This window comes from Aegilops tauschii, chromosome 2 (assembly GCF_002575655.3).
Source record: "Aegilops tauschii subsp. strangulata cultivar AL8/78 chromosome 2, Aet v6.0, whole genome shotgun sequence".
NCBI classification, from domain to species: Eukaryota; Viridiplantae; Streptophyta; class Magnoliopsida; order Poales; family Poaceae; genus Aegilops; species Aegilops tauschii.
In genome coordinates, this window is record NC_053036.3 from 99,378,781 (window position 1) to 99,386,979 (window position 8,199).

Consider the following 8,199-nt stretch of genomic DNA (forward strand, 5'->3'; position numbering starts at 1 on the left):
TTCTTATGGATCAACTAATTTCCAAAGATTTCTTTCATCTCCTTAAAGCTTGAAACAATAAATCTCCACTGATGCCCTCAAAACAAATCTCCACCGATTCTTATCGTCTTCCTCTCTCTCTCTCTCTCTCTCTCTCTCTCTCTCTCTCTCTCTCTCCATACTATAATGCGCCGCCACTGGCCAAGCATCCACTGGTCGTTGCCACCGAATACGCGTGCACGGTTGCCGACTTGGAGCCCATGCATTGACGCCTCCCCTTCTCCGTAAACTTCTGCAATGGTGCGTCCCTACTACTTCCAGTCATGGTTTCCCGTGCTCCCGGTCCAAGCCCCGCTGTCTCCTTTTTACTGCCCCAGCTCGTCTCATCCGTCTATTCACGTCTCTCTCCATCATGTAGTGATCTCCTTCCCTCCCCCACTCAGTCGTGCTTCTCCCTCTGTTCGGTCCACACCATCTATGCTCTCAAACCCTTACCCCCTCTCGCAGGAGCGACTGAGCTCAACCTACCAGCCGCCACTTTGGCATCGTTGTTCCTCTTTCTGTTGTAGTTTTGCCGCTATTTCCATTGGTGAAGCGGTACGTCTGTCCATCCCTCATCTTCATCCTTCAATATGTTCTTCTATTGTGTTTACATTTTTCGTTTTCCATCATGGTCTATGGGATTTTGTTTGTTCCTGCTCCATCCTTGATGTTGCCTTAAGTTTCAGACTGAATAGAAGCCGCATGTGCAGATCTTGATCAACCACATTGCTTGACAACACATCCCATGTGGTAGATGCATGCCTAAATGCGCTAGCTCATTTTCAGGTTGATTGATTGTTAGACGTTGCATAAGAGACAACATGTTGGCTCTTCAAGCAATGAAATTAGCTAGCATAGTATGCGTGCAATATTTTCATAGGAGTTGTTATTTATCTCATTGTGTTCCTCATTGGCGTAAATTTGTTTACTTAAATTTTTTTCCTGGCCGAATTTAAAAGTAAATTATTACCGGATTATTGGCCACAATTGTACAACATTAGCGGATCTGGTTATGCTGAAGGTATGACCTTTTAAACTGTCACCCATCTTATTTTCAGTAGTAGTCACTGTGACATAGATGAACATGATTACTTCCTAACTCTCAAACAAAGCTTCATACATGCCTCAAGCCCTTGACTAGTTGACCGCTACATGGTACTCCCTCCGTTCGGAATTACTTGTCGCAGAAATGGATGTATCTAGACGCATTTTAGTTCTAGATACATCCATTTCCGAGACAAGTAATTCCGAACGGAGGGAGTAACTTTTTATATTTAACCATTTTTTGGATTGGGTTACCTGAATTGGGTTGCACTATTTTTCTTTGTATTTGTTCCCTTAACTTTAGAATTAGCACTCCTATTTTGGAATTACACAATTATTCCTGTTCTATGTGGTTTGGTTGTCCCTTTGATGCTTCTTCGGCAGTATTGTTCCTATTATACGATAATATAGTTTTAGATTTTGCTTTTTTACATGCATGGACATTCAAATAGACATCAACCATTTCAGATTTGGGCCATTCTTGATTAACAAAACTCATTTTTATTTCACTCTTTAGCTTTCACCTTTGTTGCTATTTGCAAATATGGAGGGTTGTCAATTGTTTCTTCAAGTACGTATGTGTTGCCAAGATTTTAGTAGATCAAGTATATTATTTTATTTGAGTCTTTGCTAATTTCAAATTAGCTATTTTGCACCCCTCTGGCACCACATTTCTTTTATAACATTGTTGATTCTTTAAGTCTATTTAGCCTCATGCCACCACGCCCCAACATTTTCTCGTTTTCCCCTCTTCTCTTTTTTAATGTGCATCCCTCGCATTGAGCTGATTGGCATACTAACATCCTACCGCAATGAGCGAGGAGTCATCTAGTTATAACAAATGTGGGGCAGCCATATCAGGGCACATCTAGTGCGTGGACTCTGTACATTATTTATGTACCCAAGGCCTCGAACATAGTAGGGGAGAGTAAAGCGGTAGGGGAATCAGAAGGAAATTTTGGGAATCGTAGTAGAAAAAACGTTCTATGAATCAAGATCCAGGATCACTATGAAGATGCATACAAGTTTAAACCTGAATCGGATCATTACCAACTCTTAATAGCACTGCAAGAAGAGTTTGTGAAGATCCATTGATATAGATTCCTGCGTCTAGTATTTACAACCTTCGAACGGCTAGAATTTTCTCGCACTTACGGTCCCTCCAACGAAGATACAAAGGACGAACTCTCTACAGATTGAATGTGTATGTGGTCGACGATGCGACAATGTTTCACCGTCGAGAGCTAGGCGTCGCCAGAGAACAAGAGGAGGGAGGAGCAGCCTGCAAATAGGGTGCAACATGTATATATATTTATATGGGGCCAATCAGCCTAGGGTTTGCACAACTTGAGTTACAAGGAAGGCTTAGACGATCAGAACTGTATCCACAACTGATATATTAAATCACAACACACTAAACATAATCTCCCAATCTCTATTCCTAATAGCCCTCTCAATCACAACATTTCCTTATTGGGCACTGCGCCCAATGTTTGTGAGAATTCCACTTGAAGAGCTAGATTTGGTTAAAAAATCAGCCAATTCATTCGAGGATGGTATGAATACAATTTATAACTTCAGTTAAGCTACCCTTTCTTGTACAAAGTGAAAATTTACCTCTATCTGTTTTTCCCCGCACGAAAGACGAGGTTGGTCGAAAGATATATTGCACCCAAATTGTCGCACCATATAGTAGCAACTCTTTCTTGTGGCACACCAAGCGTTTTGAGCAAAGACGGCACCCATACGGAGGTGGAAGTGGTTTCTTCCCACTGACATGCCAAATCGATCGTGTGGGTGTGGAACCCAAACAGAATATTTAGCCTTGTCGTTATACAAACATAGTATAAAGGACTTTGGATAGCTCCTAATACCTTATTTTGTTGTTTGTGTGTAGTTGGTTCACCAAGTTTTCTCCTTTGTATCCGCAGGCCCTCTGATATACTTTTTTCCATGTAGAAAGAGTGCTTCCTTCTATTGAGAGGCTAACATCTTGGACCCTGTAGGTGTCACTTTACTTGAGTTATCTTACAAAATGTACACCCAATGGCTAACAAGGACCTAGCAGGTTTAACAACCCAGTCCCACTCATCTACGTTTAGGCCCAATTGGTCTCGAAATGTATGCGGCATTTGGTTCCATGTATTGAGAGGTTAACACAGAGCACATCGAAGTACATAATCAAAAGCTTAATATATACATGTACGATGACCAAAGAGATTTGGTTATTTAAAAAAATGTGAGGCAACCTTAGTAGGGCACATCTAGTGTGTCATCTGTTTACATTATTTGTGTACATAAGGCCTCAAACATAGCCGTGGAAAATAAGCGGTAGTCGAAGCATAAGGAAAGTCAGATTCCAAGCCTGCATGGATACTTCTGGGAACATACTTGCTCTCAAAGAAATTAGCATCATTAGACACACAAGGATCTCCTCTAGCATCTAGCCACATGAAAAGCATATAAGAACTTTATATGTACCGCAAGCAACCATCAATATAAGCATAGCATATGCACCAAGAATATACAAAACCATACATGTATGAACAAGAATAAGTCACATAGATATACATCAATAGCAATTTCTAGGTAAATGAAGACAACCACCAAGTCATGGGTAGATTTACGAGTACTGAAAAGTAAAGGAATATAGGTGTCGGCGTCCTGGGAACGGGGGTACCCAGACCTGCCTGCCTACGGCCCACGATGCGGCTCGACCAACGACCTGGTACGGCCCATCTTCAGCAATATCCACTCAAGACCCTCGCGAGGGGCCAAGCCTCGCGAGGCGGACGACACCAAGACCTCCTCAGGGGCAGCCTCGTTAGGCTAGCTCCCGAGGAGCGGAGATATCTATGTAGGGGGCACCTCACGAGGTTCACGTGACGTGAGTCATAACGATCAAGGCCAGGCGGGCGCAAGCGGGCGCAGAGTACCAGTTTCCTCTTTGGTGCTAAAGAGGCAGGCACAGGCGAGGAGTCCTGAGGCGTCAGGCAAAAGTTTCCATATCGGTGCAACAAGACCAAGACCAGCAGGACGGCAGGATGGAGATCACAGCTGAGCCCACAGCTACATCACCACCAGAGCCTTTGGCAGGCAAAGACAACCTTTTGTCAGGATAGCTTGTACTAGTTGTCTCCCTTCAAAATTGGCCGTTGTGGGATCCCTTCCCGCCTAAGATTTGGGAAGAGGACCAAGGCCCCTATAAATAGGACTAGGCACCACCATAGCGGAGGAAAAAGGGGGGACGAGAGAACGAATTTTGGACTGGATCCATTCCACCAAGGCCATCCCACCAGCTCACTGAGCTCTAGAACACCTCTACTCAGGAGGCTGTTCTTACCTTGTACTTGTTCATCCTTTGCCTACAAGGCAATCCACCACACCACACTGGAGTAGGGTATTACAACACAATGGTGGCCCGAACCAGTATAAACCCTCGCGTCTCTTGTTCTTGGGTTCGTCAAGGTAGGCCTTGAGATCATGGTGCGAGCGAGCTAGGGAGAGAGAGTTCTTCGCGCGCACCCCAGTGTTCGAACCTCAAGGGTTTGCCGGAACCCACGATCCGACATTTGGCGCGCCAGGTAGGGGGTGCGCCGAAGCCTTCCCTCCGTCGATCCACGCTCCACTGCTCTTCCGCATCCATGGCCGACGCCCGCCGAGCCGGTGCTAAGCGCCGGGCCGCCCTTGCCGCTCACGTCGCTCAGACGGCGCTCGTTGGCGGACCTCCCCACCGTTCTCCATCACCTGCTGCCAATGCTGCCACCGGCCTGGCCGGAAACGAGCAGCAAGCCTCGTCGCTGCACCCTTCTTTGCGGCGGGACGGACGCACCGCCACCCCGTCGCTGACTCCGGCCGGCTCATCGTCCCTCGCTCATCGCAAGCCCACGGACGCGCAGGCTGCGCTGCTCATGGCACGTGAGCTCCTGCGTTACCGCCCGGTCGACGACCTCTACGAAGATTGGCTGGACCGCATCGCCGAGCTCGTCAGCGCCACTGGAGGCTCTCCTGCATCGTCCCTCTCGCTACCTCGCCCACCTCCAGCTGTGGGCGACGTAGCCCACGGGGCGCCTCCACCACCTCCGCATCAAGACGCAGCCCTCGCACCAAGACGTGCGGCCCCGCAGCATGACCCACCATGCAGGGCCCCCGTACACGAAGAAGGAAGCTGCCAAGAAGTCCCTCATCCGCAAAAAAACGCTCCTGCACTCCCAACACCACCGCGTCAAGACCGTGTACCGCCTGCGGCGGCGGCGCGTGGATACCAGTACCACGCTTCGCCTCCGCGACGGGCTCCGGTGACCACAGCAGGCTGTCGTGCCTTCACTCCCGAGCTGCGCAGTGTCGTCTGGCCAGGCAAGTTCAAGCCCGACCTGCCTCCGTGCTACGACGGCACCCAGAGTTCCTGCAGCTCTATGAGCTGAGCATCGAGGCGACCAACGGCAACGAGAAAGTCATGGCGAACTGGTTTCCCATGGCCCTCAAGGATGGCGCGCGCTCGTGGCTCCTGAACCTACCCGCGGGATCGATCATCTCCTGGGGCGAGATGGCGAGCATTTCATCGCCAACTTCCAGGGCACTCGTGATCGCTCGCCGGCCGCAAGTGACCTACGGTGCGTCAAGCAGCAGCCAGGGGAGACCCTGCAGAAGTACATCCAGCGCTTCAACAGCGTCCGCCTCAAGATCCCCAAGGTGACGGATGAGGCCATCATCTCCGTGTTCGCGGATGGCGTCCGCGACATCAAGATGAAGGAGGAGCTCGCCATCCATGAAGACCTATGCATGGCCCTGGAGATGTTCAACACGACAACCAAGTGCGCGAGAGCTGAGGAAGGACGCCTTTCTCTCCTCAAACTCCCAGCTGCCGACCAGGAGGACAAGAAGGCCAAGATCAAGGAGTGAAGCGCAAGGGGGCTGCAGTGCTCGCGGCAGAGCCGGAGATGAAGCGCGGCTGTGACCACCCTGAGTCATCCAAGGCCAACCGCTCGTTATGCCCCTTCCACAACGTTCACAACCACAACACCAACGACTGTCAGGAGCTCAGGGCTATCCGTGATGGGAGCTTCGGTCGACGCCCTGAGCACAATGACCGAGGCTACGGCCGAGGAGGAGGACAAAGTGGAGGACGCTGGGACGACCGCGGCCCCCGCCAGGAGTGGTGCGACCGGCCTCGTGAGGACCGCTAGCAGGACCAGCCTCGCGAGGGCGCCTGGAGAGACTGGCCTCATGAGGACCGCCCCGAGGGAAATTCTAGCCTCCCTCTGCTTCCACCACCACCAAGAAGGAACGATGACCATCATAAGGACGAGGGGGCTGGGGGCTTACAGGAGCCGCGCGCCATCGCCTGCATCTTGGGTGGCGCTCAAACCCCAGCCTCTCAGCGTATCTTCAAGCAGTTTGCTCGTGAGGTGAACGCGGTCCCTTCCAGACTCGAGGCCAAGCGCCCACTCAGGTGGTCCAAGTGTGCCATTACCTTCAACTCGTTAGACCAGCTCAAGTGCGCGGCAACTACGGGCGCCCTCCCGATGCTCTGCTCACCCATCATCAGCAATGTCCAAGTCACCAAGACCCACATCGACGGCGGCGCAGGGCTCAATGTTCTGTCTGTTGAGACGTTCGACCGCCTCCAAGTCTCGTACGATCAGCTACAGCCTACCAAGCCCTTCTTAGGGGTGACCGACGGCTCCACCACCCTAGTTGGGCAGGTTCGCCTCCCCGTCACATTCGGCCCGCGCAACAATTACCGCACCGAGCTCATTAACTTCGACGTCGCCCACATCCGCTTGCCGTACAACGACATCCTTGGGTATTGACGTCTACTACACAACCTTCTTCTTGTAGACGTTATTGGGCCTCCAAGTGCAGAGGTTTGTAGGACAGTAGCAAATTTTCCTCAAGTGGATGACCTAAGGTTTACCAATCCGTGGGAGGCGTAGGTTGAAGATGGTCTCTCTCAAGCAACCCTGCAACCAAATAACAAAGAGTCTCTTGTGTCCCCAACGCACCCAATACAATGGTAAATTGTATAGGTGCACTAGTTCGGCGAAGAGATGGTGATACAAGTGCAATATGGATGGTAGATATAGGTTTTTGTAATCTGAAAATATAAAAACAACAAGGTAACAAATGGTAAAAGTGAGCGTAAAAGGTATTGCAATGCTAGGAAACAAGGCCTAGGGTTCATACTTTCACTAGTGCAAGTTCTCTCAACAATAATAACATAATTGGATCATATAACTATCCCTCAAGATGCAACAAAGAGTCACTCCAAAGTCACTAATAGCGGAGAACAAACGAAGAGATTATGGTAGGGTATGAAACCACCTCAAAGTTATTCTTTCCGATCAATCCATTGGGCTATTCCTATAAGTGTCACAAACAGCCCTAGAGTTCGTAGTAAAATAACACCTTAAGACACACATCAACCAAAACCCAAATGTCACCTAGATACTCCAATGTCACCTCAACTATCCGTGGGTATGATTATACGGTATGCATCACACAATCTCAAATTCATCTATTCAAACCAACACAGAGTACTTCAAAGAGTGCCCCAAAGTTTCTACCGGAGAGTCAAGACAAAAACGTGTGCCAACCCCTATGCATAGGTTCCTGGGCGGAAACCGCAAGTTGATCACCAAAACATACATCAAGTGGATCACGTGATATCCCATTGTCACCACAGATAAGCACGGCAAGACATACATCAAGTGTTCTCGAATCCTTAAAGACTCAATCCGATAAGATAACTTCAAAGGGAAAACTCAATCCATTACAAGAGAGTAGAGGGGGCGAAGCATCATAGAATCCAACTATAATAGCAAAGCTCGCGATAAATCACGATCGTATCATCTCAAGAACACGAGAGAGAGAGAGAGAGAGATCAAACACATAGCTACTGGTACATAACCTCAGCCCCGAGGGTGAACTACTCCCTCCTCGTCATGGAGAGCGCCGGGATGATGAAGATGGCCACCGGTGAGGGATCCCCCCTCCGGCAGGGTGCCGGAACAGGGTCCCGATTGGTTTTTGGTGGCTACAGAGGCTTGCGGCGGCGGAACTCCCGATCTATTCTGCCCCCGAAGGTTTTTAGGGTATATGGACATATATAGGTGAAAGAAGTCGGTCAGGGGA